The 12,089-nt window shown below is 40.0% G+C and overlaps 1 pseudogene; it reads right to left on the minus strand.

Annotated features, from left to right (window-relative positions):
- Positions 1 to 224: 224 nt before the first annotated feature.
- On the minus strand, positions 225 to 629 carry LOC150006618 (cytochrome b5 pseudogene; annotated as a pseudogene).
- Positions 630 to 12,089: the final 11,460 nt, after the last annotated feature.

The following is a 12,089-nucleotide window of genomic DNA, read 5'->3' on the forward strand; positions in this document are numbered from 1 at the left end:
GAAATAAAGTTGATGAAGAAAAAGGTGCCCTGCAAAAGTTCCAGACCAAAGAGAAGAGAACAGCTCCTTTTGGTTTGGTTTGTTTCTAATATAGAAGGAAAGAAAAACAGTTGTATTAAAATCACTTTTCGGGTGAAGGTTTCTGTCAATTGAAGCAATGAGCATCAGCCTTCTTCCTTCCAATCCAAAGCAGTCTGTCCTTTCATTGGTGTCTGAAGGTGGGTTTAGTCTTCCGCCATGTAGAAGTGGAACATCAGACCCACGCCCAGCGCAGAGATGGCTGGGATCACCCAGCTGATCCACCAGCTAGAATTAGAGTCAACTGTAGTAATAAGAGTTTCTGCAGGCTTGCTTATCTTTGACCTGTCATCTGGATGCAGCTCTCCAATGACATATGTCTGGGACAGTTCTCTAATATCTGTAGAGTGCCCTACATCCTCAAAGTTCTTGGTGGCATCACCCCCAGCTTGTGCCCATAAGAATTCTTTCCCATCAGGGTGCTCCTCCAAAAATTTGGTCACATCATACACTTTGTTATGCAGGATCGTCCAGGTGCTCTTGCTGTGGTTGTGCTTCTGGATCTCTTCCAAGGTGTAGTACATGATGGCCTTGTCCGACACCTCGGCCATTTCAGAACTCAGCGAGCTGCAGGTCCTGAACACACAAACTGAGCCGAGCGGACCACAACAGGTGTCTCAGTGAGCCAGGGCCAGGGCATTCCCTGCATCCCAGCCCTGAGCCCAGGGCTGGACAACTGGCGCCACCGAAGGGGTGGCTTGCTGATGGTCTCCAATGATTGAACAGAATTCATTTCACTCAAAGAGCCTCTATTCCCATTTTTCTGAGTGTTTTTATTATAAATGATTGCTAGATTTTATCAAACGCTTTTTCAGGATATATTGTTATGATCATGTGGTTTTTGTCCTTCATTTTGTTTATGTGGTGTATTACTTTTATTGATATGCAAATATTAAACCATCCTTGCATCTCTGGGATGAACCACTTGATCATGGTGTATGAGCTTTTCAATGTATTGTTAGATCCAGATTGCCAACATTATGTTGAAGATTTTAGCATCTCTGTTCATTCGATATTGCCTGCACTTTTCTTTCATTATTGTGTCTAAAACTAATTTTGGAATTAGGTTAATACAGGCCTCATAAAAAGAATGTGGGAGTCTTTCCTCTTCTTGAATTTTTTGGAATTGTTTGAGAAGTATAGGGGTAGTTCTTTAAATATTTGGTAAAATTCACCTGTGAATGCTGCTGGTCCAGGACTTTTGTATACCAGGAGCTTTTTAAATTACTGTTTCAATTTCACCAGTTGTAATTGGTCTTTTAAAGCTTTCTGCTTCTTCTTGATTCAGTTTCAGGACATTATATGTTTCTAGAAATTTGTCCATTTCTCCCAGGTTGTTCATGTCTCAACATTAGTTGTTCATAGTAATTTCTTACAAACCTTTGTATTCTTTTTCTGTTTTGTTTTTTTAATTTCCTGATTTATTTTTTATATGCCATATTGATTATACCATTAGAGTTGTCCCAATTCCTTTTCCCTTTCTTCCCCTCCACCCAGTGACATCCCTCCCTCCAGTTGTCCGCCCCCCCCTTAGTCCAAGCCCATTGGTTGTGCATATAGTTCTTCTCAGCATCTTCCTATCTACTCCACTCCCTCCTACTATGCTTCTTAATTCCTGTACCATCTCCCTCCCTTTCCCCCTTCCCCCTCCCCACTGACCTCCCCACCTCAAAATGTTCCCCATACCTATAATTCTTTTCCCACTCTCATTGCCTACTTAGTTTGCCTTTGTTTTGATTCCCTAGCTTCTATTGTTGGTTGTTGTGCTACAGTTTTCATTTTAATATTCATAGTTTTGATCCTCTTTCTCCTAAACAAGTCCCTTTAACATTTCATATAACAGTGGTTTGGATCTAATGAACTCCTTCAGTTTTCCTTTGTCCTGGAAGGACTTTCTCTGCCCCTCTATTCTGAATGACAGATTCACTGGATAAAGTAATCATGGTTGTAGGTTTTTGATTTTCATTACTTCAAATATTTCTTGCCAGTCTCTTCTTGCCTGCAAAGTTTCTTTTGAGAAATCTGCTGATAGTTTTATTGGGATTTCTTTGTATGTAATTCTCTTCTTCTCTCTTGCTGCTTTTAAGATTTTCTCTTTATCCTTAATTTTTGACATTTTGATTATAATGCATCTTGGTGTGGACCTCCCTTGGTCCAGTTTTTTGGAACTCTCTGTGCTTCCTGGACGTGTAAGTCTCTTTCCTTCCCCAAGTTCAGGAAGTTCTGCTTCATTATTTTTTCACATAAATTTTCAATTTCTAGTTCTTCCTCACCTTCTGGCAACCCTATAATTCAGATGTTGGCCCGCTCACAGGTGTCCCATAAATTTCTGAGTCTCTCCTCATTTTCCTCACCTTTTGTTTCCTCTTTCTGAACTGGTTGACTGTTTGTTCCTTCCCTATGTTCCGATTTGTTGATTTGGTCCCTGGTTTTCTTTCCATCACCACTAATTTTGTATGTGTTTTCATTCATTTTAGGACTAGCCTTCATTACTTCCCTGTCTTGTTTAAGATCTGCTGTTAGGTCTGTAAGCATTTTTATAACCAAAGCTCTGAACTGTGCCTCAGAAAGATTTCCTATCTGCTGAGCTGTTAGGTTAGATATTTTCTGGCTGGTCAGCTGTGTCACCAGGATCTCTATCATGATCTGTGCCATTCTGATAGTTTTGTGTTCATCTTTGCTTCCTGGGCAGGGCTGTCATACCTCCTACACTATAGGGGGTGGAGCCCTGTGCACTCGTCACTACTGGGCGATCCTTCTCACCATGCTGGGCATTTATTGTAAGGGTGGGTGTCCAAGATGGATTCCTGCCGTTCACTCTCCCCTGAGAGACCGGGATCCTCCTCCTCAAACTCTCACAGTCAAAGGTAATGGGGATCTGCCTTCCCTGGTGTTGGAATCGTGATCTGACAGGTTTGGTATACAGCCAGGGGTGCTCCCCCAGGTGCTTCTCACCTCCTCTTAAACAAGGGTGTCTGCTTACTGCTCTCCTCCCACTGTTGCCGCAGCTGCCACTGCCAGCACAGCTTGACCTCTCCACCCCAGCTTCACCCCCCCTACCCCTCTGAACAAGCACCACTTCTTTATAACTTTATACATTGGACTTCCATGTAGCTTTATTTTCTGGAACTTCTGGTTATTTCTGGTTTTGCGGTAGTTGTATTCCTTCTTAGTTCTGAAGGAAGATGGAGCATGTCAGTCTAGGCCTCCATCTTGGCGGGAAGTGAAACCTTTGTAGTCTTGTACTATCAGCTGTGATTTCTCCTTTCAATTATGATTTTATTTATTTGGATCCTCTATTTTTCTTGATGAGTCTGGTTAAAGGTCTGTCAATTTTATTTATCCTTTATTATTATTTATTTGTTTGTTTATTTATTTTTTGAAGGGGGTATCCCTGCTCCATAACAATTCCTCCTTCTTGTTTATCTTTTCAAAGAACAAGCTCCTGGATATAACAATCCTTTGAATTGTTCTTTTTGTCTCTATGTCATTTAATGCTGCTCTGATTTTGATTATTTCCTTCCTTCTACTCATTCAGTGCTTTGTTTATTGTTGTTCCTCTAGTTCTTGTAGATGTACCATTAGGTTGTTTATTTGAGATTTTTTAATCTTTTTTAGGTAGGCCTGTATTGCTGTGAACTTTACTGTCAGGACTGCCTCTACTATGTCTCATAGGTTTTGGGCTCTTGTGTGCTCATTTTCATTTGTTTCCAGAAAGTTTTTTATTTCTTCCTTAATCTAATTGTTTATCTATTCCTTATTTAATAGTATGTTATTCAGTCTCCATGAATTTGAATGTTTTTGAGTTTTTTCCTTGAGGTTGGTTTCTAGTTTCAAGCCATTGTCATCCAAGAAATTGCATGATATTATTTTAATTTTTCTTCACTTGTTGAGGCTTGTTTTGTGTGCTACCATGTGGTCTCTCTTTGAAAATGTCCTATGTACATTTGAAAAGAATGTATATATATTGCTTCTTTGGGGTGAAAGGTTCTGTATATCTCAATTAAGTCCATTTGATCTAGTGTTGTTCAATGACCCAATATCATTGTTGATTATTTGCTTGGAAGACCTATACCCTGCTGACAATGCAGTGTTAGATTACCCTGCTATGAGTGTGTTGCTGTTGGTAACATTCTTGAAGTCCTCCAAGATTTCCCTTATATATTTGTGTGCATATATGTTTACAAGGGTTATATCCTCTTGATGGGTTTTTCCCTTAAGTATTATGTAATGTCCTTCTCCATCTCTTTTTATGTCCTTTGTTTTGAAATCTATTTTTTCTGATATAAATATTGCTACCCCAGCTTTTTTTTTCATGTCTGTTTGCTTGGAATATTCTTTTCCACCTCTTCACTTTCAGTCTCTGTAGGTTTCTTGTTCTGAGGTTGGTCTCTTGTAGGCAGCATATATGCAGCTCCTGTTTTCTTATTATCAGCTAACCTATGTCTTCTGACTGGAGCAGTTAATCTATTTACATTTAAGGTTATCATTGATAGGTACTTATTCACTGACATTTTTTTTTCTTTGTATCTGTCCCCTCACCCCCATCTCTGTCTCTCTGTCTCTCTCTCTTTTTTCATACTGCTAAAGCAGTCCCTTTAATATCTCTTGCAATACTTGTTTGGTCGAGATGTATAATTTTAGCCTTTTTTTTTTTTTTTTTTTTTTTTTGGTCTGGGTAACTCCTTTTTTTCCCCTTCCACTTTAAATGAGAACCTTGGTGGATAGAGTAGTCTTGGTTGTAGGCCTTTACTTTTCATTACTTGGAATATTTCTTGCCATTCCCTTCTGGACTATAGTCTTTCTGTTGAGTAATCAGTTGATATTCTTATCTGAGCTCCCCTCTATGTTGCTAGCTGTTTCTCCCTTGCTACCTTTAAGATTCTCTCTTTGTTTTTAAATTTTGCCATTTAAATTATAATGTGTTGTAGAGTGGGCCTGTTTGGCTTCATCTTGTTTGGGACCCTCTGTGCTTCCTGACTTGCATGATATTTTCTCTCATCAAATTAGGGGAGTTCTCTGTCATTACTTTTTTAAACAGGTCTTCTATCCCTTGCTCCTCTTTTTTTCTTCCTGATGTCTCTGGATACAGATATTATTCCATTTCATGTTGTTCTGAAGCTTTCTTCAACCCTCTTAACTTTTTTAAGTCTTTTTTAAATTTCATTTTTCTGTGGGAATTTTGTTTGACCTTGTCCTCCATCTCACTGATTCAATCATTTGCTTCATCTAGCCTGCTTTTCATTCCTTCTACTGTGTTCTTCATTTTAAATATTGTATTCTTCATTTTCTCCTGGCTCTTATTGATAGTTCTTATGTCTTTTTTTATGCTGGTGTAGTTCACAGTGAGTTCTTTGCATCTTTCATGTTCTTTGTAGTTCCAGTTCCCACTGAGCTCCTTGAGGATCCTTATAACCATTGTTTTGAACTCAACGTCTGATAGTTTGCATGCTTCTGTTTCATTTACCATTCTTTCTGAGCATTTTCCCTTTCATTTCAATTGGGGGCTGTTTCTTCATCTCCCCATTTTTGGTGACTGCTCTTATTTGTTTTTGCATCTTCAATTGATCTGCTTTGACTCCCTGTCTTCACAGGGTGACCTTCTGTGTTAGGAGACCTGTGGGACTCAATGGTGCAGTCTCCTTGATCTCCTCAGCTTGATGCTTTTGGGATGCCCTTTATGCCGTTTATGTGGGATCTTGGTTGTAATTGGGTTTTGGTTGTGTTTAGGTTGTTCTTTGGTGGGTCCTTCCTTCCAAATGGCTGTGAGAGTCACTCTGTCCACCACACCTTGTATGTTGCTGTATAGGGGTTGCCAGATCAAAATCAAACACCCCATGAAAAAAATCCACACCTGCAAAAGTAATCCCCAACAAAATCTACACTATCAATAGCAAATGAACCAATATTAATGAAGGTGTAAAGGGATTAAGATTATTATAACAAAGGAAAAATGAATATGAGATGACTATGAAAGAAAAATGATTTTGAGAGAGTAGAAGGAGGAGCAATACTAAGAGTAGGGAATGGAGACAATGTGAAGAGAGAAAAAAATGAAATTTACATCATAAATTTAAAAAGGGTGAGAAAAAGGCAGAGTGGAGTAAGAGAATGGAAGCATATAGTATTAGGTTTAAACAGAAATTGAAATATATATGTAAGAGAGAGAAAAAAGAAAATAGGAACCAAACTGAGGAAAAGTTCCACTACAGCAATATCAACAACAGAGCAAATATTAATATAGGTGGGATTGGAATACGAAGAAAAAGATAAAGAAAGAGAAGCTTAGAGATATCTAGAGGAAAGAGAAGTAATTTTGAGAGGCTAGAGGAAAAAGGAGTACTAAGAGTAAGGAATAAAAACCAGCTAAGACAAAGAAAAACTAAAATTTAAAACAACAATAAAAAGACAGGAAAGAGACAAAATGGATTAGGAGAGGGTAAGCAGTAAAATTTGATTTTTGAAATACAAAAATTGTGAAGATCTATAAATAAAATTGATGAAAACCAACAACAACCACCATATCCACAACCAATGATCAAAGGTTGATAAAGGTGAAGAGAGAATAAGGGTATTTTAAGAATTTGGAAAAGAATATGAGATGACTAGTCTAAGTGATTGTGAGAGACTGGAGAGAGGAGAATTAGTAAGAGTGCAGAATGGAAACAATTCATAATAAGAGAGTAAGTAAAACTTTAAACAAAAATAGGAAGACAGAAGAAGGTAGAATGGAGTAAGAGGGGGGGAGTAAAATATGAGATTTGAAATAATTTAAAATTTAAAAAGCTAAAAGAAAAAAATGTTATAAAGCTATGCAGAAGAAAATAATAATGCAAATAATGAAGGCTGCAGTGGAACTTGTCTCAGCAAAGTCTAGTGATTTCCATTGTTATCTCTTTCTGAATCTACCCCTGGTAAAGTCAGTTGGTGTCCTAGTCTAGCCTTAGGCAGCCTGTTCGAGACTGGAAGTGATCCACAGTCTGTGGCTATTTCTTTCAGGCTTGCTGGTCCTCAGTGTTCTGCCCTACCATCTTTCCATCAGCACGAGGCCCAGTAGTGGTTTGTGTAATGTCTGAGAACACTTCCAGTACCACCTCCACCTACTTTTAGAGTGGGCCTCAAGTGCAATTGGGAGGGTGGAATCCATGAGTCACCCCTGGGAGTGCTGTTCAGTCTTTAGGGAATGGTGAGAGTGTGTCCCCATGCCCTTGCCGCACATCTTGGTCTTTCCCAGATTATTTTCAATAAGGTATGGTTTCTGGTGAATTAGCTGTCCATTTCCTGTGAAGAGCTAATCTGTGCAGAAGGGGCAGCTCTTTCTGGCTTGGTGCTGATGGTAGCTCTAAGAGCTGAGGTTAGGTGGGGTCCTGAACACCTCTTCTTGTACCTGTCTCTAATCTCTGCTCTGCTGGTTTCAGTGAATCATTGCCTGAGGAACCAGTGCAGCTCATAGTGTCTGATATAAGTTCAGAAAGGGCTCTTTTAGAGCTTATTCTTCTTTCCCCTGCTGATATGCACCAAGAATGGGTTTTCTGAGCCTGGTCTCACTGATATGTTGAGCCTACAATTCTAAACATGGGGGCTGGGCACACTTGCCTGCAAGGGGACCTACCTGGCTGCAATGAATCTCAGGCGTTCAGCTCCAGGCCCTCCAGTCCCCAGCCTGGCACTCTTGTAGGAGACTCAGGCCCAAACTCTCCACTCTGTACAGTCCCCTGTTGACCAGCCTTGCTGGGTCAGGTCCCACAGTACCTTCAGCATGACACTTTCTCTTCTTCCTGGGCAGCTGGACTCAGCGGTAGCAAACTGCACTTTCACTCTGGTTCCTTTGTTTGTAGAGCTGCTGTGCATATGTGTGTATGAACACAGAATTCCTGCTGAGTCTCAAGTCTCACCTTAGCTCCTCTTTTAAGAGTCTGTATGGCTCCCTCACTGCAGCACTGAGCCTGGGCTGGTTCTCCGTGTGCTCAACCTCCCCTAAAAGCACAAAGTCTCTCTTGGTCAAGGCTGACCACAGCCTGCCAGTGCCTTTGACAGTTTTAGATAGTTTCTCTCTGGAACTCTCCCAGATGTCACTGAAGCTAAGGATGTGCTTCTTGCTGTGTGTGTATAGTCTTAGTCTCCCAGACTTTGTGTATCCTTCCAGTCTCTCCTGATTAGTTAGTGGTTTCCCTGTGTGGGACTAGAGCCTCACTCCAGGAAGGGAGGGAGCCTCTAAGCTGTGTTTTTTGTCTGATCTCTCTCCTCTGCTGCAGGTACCTCACACAGGGCATTTCCCCCTCAACTTATAAAATCTCTTACCATACAATGCAAAGCATTCTCTGTACTCCTTGGCTTCAAAAATTCATATTAGCTGAGATTGTACTGATTGTTCAAGTCACTTGTGAGATCAGCCAAAAATACATGCTGGGGGCATAAGCAAGTGGGTTCAGCTTCCACCTACTCTGTTGTCATCTTCCACTCCAGATGTTCTTTATAAAGCATTGTTGTTGACTCTCTCTGCTGGGGAATTCCAATTGTTAATTAGAAAAGGTCACACAACTGACTTAAAGGCAGTATGCCATTCTTTAGCTACTTTCAGGAAAATGCATCAAACACATATTATGTTTGGGGATGCTTTAGTGAAATCCATTTCATGGTAGGAATGCTATCATGAGATAATTCTAGGCAGAACAGTGAGAACAAGCATCTGTTGGAGTATGTTTTTACCACAGGAGAATATAAATCGTGGTCTGAATTTCTGTCACACCAAGAAGTCAGCTAATGTTACCATTTAAAAACTGCTTTTAAAAGATAATGCCTTCACACTCATAAAAGCCTTTAAAATAGTATTTACATAAATCCAAAGTAATTGCTTTAGTGTGCCTTTGGTCATTCTCTTTTTTTTTATTTATTGTTTTTCTATTACAGTTGACCCACTTTTTCCCCCATTGTTCCCCCCTCACCCCACCCACACCTTTCCCACAGTCAATGGACCCCATTTTCCATGTCCATGGGTCATTTATACTAGTTCCTTGACTAGGCCCTTCCCCTTCTTTCCCCACTTTTCCTCCTCCTCGCTCCCCTCTGGTCACTGTCAGTCTGTTCCTTGTTTACATGCCTCTGGCTCAATTTTTCTCATTTGTTTGTGTTGTTCATTAGTTTCCTGTATTAGGTAATATTATATGGTATTTGTCTTTTGCTACCTGGCTTATTTCACTAAGCTGCCCATTCTCTTGAAGCATTATTAAATGAATTAGGGTAGTATTTATGAATTTCCACACTATCGATTTGGACTAGTGCCAAATACTCATGCATTATACTCAGCTTTATTTACATGATAGCTCTAATAAGATGACATTTAATTCCTATCCTTCCTTTGTAGAAAAGGAGAAACTACATTTCACTTTTGTTTTGCTTAGTTTTCTGTCACTTCCAAAGAATCCCACTTTTAATGGAACAAAAGACTTCAAATGTGCGACTCTACAAATGACAATTTATAAGCCTTCTGTGATGAATGAAGGCTGTTTCTTTTAATTCCCAGGTTCCTCTGCAATAATATTGTTTGTAACACCACATGTGGCCAACCTTTCACATGACCTCTGGAAAAAAAGGAAACCTAGGTGGGTGAAAAACAACCTGTACAGGAATGGCATGTCTTCAGAACTCCAAATCATGGATTTTAGATTCAGAGATGGCAGTGATGTGCTCTATGTAGTGCTGGGTTTTCCCATTCCACACATGCCTGTGACTGTGATATTCCCATCAATTTCAACTAGAGCATGAGCTAGACACTCAGAAGGTAAATTTAGACCTAGGAAAATTTTAACACATGATAGCAATTTGGAATCTCTCCAATGAGAGAAAGCCCAATGATCTTAGAGTCTTCCAGGTGAAAAGGAAACATACAGTTTCATTGTAATTCTGTACATTGGGAATCTGTTCTCTGTAATGATCTGTCTAGGCAAATGCTAACTACATTCTACATTCTTGGCTGAATGCATTATACTCAGCTTTATTTTAAAATATATCTATTGCCTGAAGACACCTGGTACATCCACGGAAAGTAAATTATGGTAAGGATTGAGTAAAATTGAGCACCCCCAATCAGAAATGGTTTTGTGCAGGGATAAGGCACATCTGGTGGTACAAGACTAATTGGATAATCTCCAGGGCAATTAGGCTGAAGTAAGCAAAAGAAGTCATTGATCAACTAGAAGAGATATATTCTCTGGTAGAGGGAGACAAAAACTCTTTGTGTGTATCAAATGTGACACAAGGAATTGACATTTTATTTGATAAAATGAAGATTTCTTTCCCCTTGTAATGGTATGCTACATTGAAGAGAAGATTCTGGACCTGAAATAGAGGGAGATTGGACTTCTCATGTACAAGAGAACAGATACACAAAGTGATTTTTAAAATGTCAGTTGTAATGAAATATCCTTTGAAAAGAAAATAGAATTTATACCTAATTCTACTTAGCAGTCTATGTGGCTATATGCTGAGCCCAAAATGAAAGCATTAATTATGCTGCTACTAAAAGAGTAATGTGCAGAGGTGAACATCTTTTGCACATTAAGCACATTAGTAAGGCACAGCCACAAATAAACCTATGAGAGTTATTACATTAACACACACCTCCTCAGAGTCTTCATCCATAAGGGGGCTGGTCAAACTGAGGACAGCAGCTGTCACCTGTTATAGATGAAATTAACTTGGACTTTGGGTGGAGGGTGTGAAATTGACCCCATGGATTCATTTCTATTGTCTTCTAAATAGGCCTCAAAAGCTTTTCAGCAAGGGGAGGTAATGCTTGCATTTCATAGTATCCAATATTTCTTGCAGTCAATGTAAGGAGACCAGTGGTCAACCAGAGGGTCATGGTGTCCCGTTGTATTTCCAAGGTCTGTCCCAGTGCCTGGTACTGATGTGGGCTCAGTAACTATATAAAGATTACATAATCAGCAATGACATAGTAAGACCTCAAGTCAGTCATAAATAACAGTAGGTTCTTCTCTTGCTTTTTTCCAGTCTCTGTGGAAATGGTAGGCATCTTGGGAAATTTCTTGGGTGGCATGGAGCTGCTACAGGACAAGCATGAGGGATGGAAGGAATCATGCTCTCAGCATCCACAGATTATAGAGAAGGACCTGCCTCACTGCAGAAGGCCCCCATCACTTGTTAATTATAAGTCCTTCCCACTTACCCATGCACCCCACCTCTATCCCACAACCCCACAAAACTCTCTCCAAGCTTTAGGACCAAGCTGATCCCTGGCACAGCTCCCCAAAGGAGAGCTAGATGCTACCCAAGGTCAGCTCCAGTGACCTATCAAACTTGAAGGCTCAGGCTCTTCCAAGAATATTCTGTGATCTTCCTTCTGCATTGCTCTTGAGCCTTACTCCTGCCTGATGCTCTGATGATGGTGTCCCTTCTGAAGGAAGAGTGCCGGCCCTGAAGACCTCTGCTGATATGTCCCAAAAACTACATCCCAGTGCTGTCACATGGAAGGCATAAAATCTACCACTCTAACCATTTTTAAATGTACAATGGCATTTAGTGGCATTAAGTACATATACATTGCGATGCAAGTATCACCACCATAAATCTCCAGAGCTTTTTCATAATCTCAAACTAAAACTCTGTTGTACCAATGAAACAACAAGTCCCCATTATTTCTTTCCCCAGCCCCCGGCAACCACCATTCTTTCTGTCTCTGAGTTTGACTATCCAAGTGACCTCATATACATGGAATCATTCTTTTTTATCTGTTTTTTTTCACCTGGCATGTTTTCTAGGTTTATCCATGCCATAGCATGTAACAGAATTTCCTTCCTTTTTAAGTCTGAATAAGGTACCACCTTTTGTCCACTCTTTATCTATTGATGGACACTGAGCTGCTTCCATCTTTCGACTGCTGTGGATAATGCTGCTGTGTACATGGGGGTAAAAATTAAAAATACCTGTTCAAGTCCCTGCTTTCAATTTTTTGACATACATACCCAGAGTAGAATTAATAGATCATATGG

Source organism: Furipterus horrens, unplaced genomic scaffold (assembly GCF_987537825.1).
Source record: "Furipterus horrens unplaced genomic scaffold, mFurHor1.1.pri manual_scaffold_6, whole genome shotgun sequence".
Lineage (NCBI taxonomy): Eukaryota > Metazoa > Chordata > Mammalia > Chiroptera > Furipteridae > Furipterus > Furipterus horrens.